This window comes from Schistocerca gregaria, unplaced genomic scaffold (genome assembly GCF_023897955.1).
Source record: "Schistocerca gregaria isolate iqSchGreg1 unplaced genomic scaffold, iqSchGreg1.2 ptg000001l___fragment_3, whole genome shotgun sequence".
NCBI lineage: Eukaryota > Metazoa > Arthropoda > Insecta > Orthoptera > Acrididae > Schistocerca > Schistocerca gregaria.
In genome coordinates this window covers 8,085,485-8,087,671 of record NW_026061699.1, presented here as the reverse complement: position 1 = coordinate 8,087,671, position 2,187 = coordinate 8,085,485, and the positions used below count along the sequence as shown (strand labels likewise).

The 2,187-nt window shown below is 47.4% G+C and overlaps 1 non-coding gene across 1 annotated transcript; it reads left to right on the top strand.

Moving 5' to 3' along the window:
* Positions 1-1,762: 1,762 nt before the first annotated feature.
* Positions 1,763-1,837, top strand: Trnai-aau (transfer RNA isoleucine (anticodon AAU)). The gene has a single exon. It is a non-coding gene; the product is annotated as a tRNA-Ile (tRNA).
* The last annotated feature ends 350 nt before the right edge of the window (positions 1,838-2,187 follow it).

Sequence of the window (2,187 nt, the reverse complement as noted above, 5' to 3'; positions counted from 1 at the left end):
GAAGCTGTATTTGAAGGTGAAGGTGATTTTGTAGACATGTGTGAAAGACATGTTCTGAAATGCAAGTGTTGTTGTTTGGAGAGCACATCGGTTACGTGTCAGATGTGTAGCCAAGCAGTAATTTGTCGCCATAGCTGCAAATATTAGCCGGTAATATGAAGTGTTGTCAGCTAAAGTCTGATGATGCAGACGACCGTAAGGACGAAGTACCCAAGAGTACCGCTAGGCCGCGCCTGTTTAGCTCAGTGGTAGAGCACTGGTCTAATAAACCAGGGGTCGTAAGTTCCATCCTCACAGGAGAAAGCTGAATTTTGGAAATCAGTTGCGCGTCGTGGCCGTATAGCAAACAGTACCTGTGATGACGAACAATTAGCGACAGGCGTTTTTTTAAGAATCACTCTCAGATGCGATTAAGGCGAATGGCGCAGATAAAGCATTTGCCAAAGCGGTACAGCATAAGGTGGGACGAGGCAGTCTGAATTACATTTTATAGATGTATTTCTCACATATCTCAGAGCCTCTCGCGATATTCGTCGTCGTCGTCGTCGTCGTCGTCGTCGTCGTCGCCGCCGCCGCCGCCGCTTCTGCAGAAGTAGCAAATGGCAATCGTAGCAAATGCGGCGAGGGTCGCCCTGCCTTCGATTCCGAATGCACAAAGTGTGTGGTCTTGTTTCTCAGTCTATATTTGGTCGGTCTCGTCAGAGGTTGAATGTAACGAATGGGTGGGAAAGAGCAAGGGGCAGCGGCTGTGTAGAACGAAAACACAAATCCTCAGGGGTGTGAGCGTTTCGAGATGAGTCGTATACATGTAAATGTTGGTCGTCAGTGACCGTGTGGCCTAATGGATAAGGCGTCGGACTTCGGATCTGAAGGTTACAGGTTCGAATGCTGTCACGCTTGTGTTTTTCCAGTTCTGAAAAAGAAACATAACGTTTTAATGTAGCAATTGAGCAGTACGAAACCGTCTGAATGTTGCTGTTGACCATTTTTTGCTTGGAGATGCTCTTGAGCTTGAAACACACACAACAAGACCGGTGTTAACTAGCGAAATGGTCGGCAGAGTGCCGACACCGCGAGTTTTGACTATCACTTGCACATCTAAAACAACGTCGGAAAGTAACTCGTTCGGCTTTTGAGTCACATAAAGTATGTGCGTTAATTTTGACGCCACTAGCTATGCATGTTGTCATGCAATTTCTTTACCTCTCAGAAAGGATTATGACATAAAAGTGAAGTACGTGACGAGTGTGACGTTAGGAAAACATTAGGCATCATGGAGAGATTCTGTATGGGGCCACCCAACCCAAACGAGTACTGTGTGACGTGCTACCCGGCAGGTATTCACCGAGGTAGCCGGCTAGCTCAGTCGGTAGAGCGTCAGACTCTTAATCCCAGGGTCGTGGGTTCGAGCCAGACGCTGGGCGGAACGGAATTTTGTTCCGCTGCAAGTGTAAATTACCGTTTTTCTGATTAACGAGATTTAATGGAAATAGCAACTTTAAACTTTGCCTACGTCTCTGTCAGTCGCAAGGAAGCTGTATTTGAAGGTGAAGGTGATTTTGTAGACATGTGTGAAAGACATGTTCTGAAATGCAAGTGTTGTTGTTTGGAGAGCACATCGGTTACGTGTCAGATGTGTAGCCAAGCAGTAATTTGTCGCCATAGCTGCAAATATTAGCCGGTAATATGAAGTGTTGTCAGCTAAAGTCTGATGATGCAGACGACCGTAAGGACGAAGTACCCAAGAGTACCGCTAGGCCGCGCCTCTTTAGCTCAGTGGTAGAGCACTGGTCTAATAAACCAGGGGTCGTAAGTTCCATCCTCACAGGAGAAAGCTGAATTTTGGAAATCAGTTGCGCGTCGTGGCCGTATAGCAAACAGTACCTGTGATGACGAACAATTAGCGACAGGCGTTTTTTTAAGAATCACTCTCAGATGCGATTAAGGCGAATGGCGCAGATAAAGCATTTGCCAAAGCGGTACAGCATAAGGTGGGACGAGGCAGTCTGAATTACATTTTATAGATGTATTTCTCACATATCTCAGAGCCTCTCGCGATATTCGTCGTCGTCGTCGTCGTCGTCGTCGCCGCCGCCGCCGCCGCTTCTGCAGAAGTAGCAAATGGCAATCGTAGCAAATGCGGCGAGGGTCGCCCTGCCTTCGATTCCGAATGCACAAAGTGTGTGG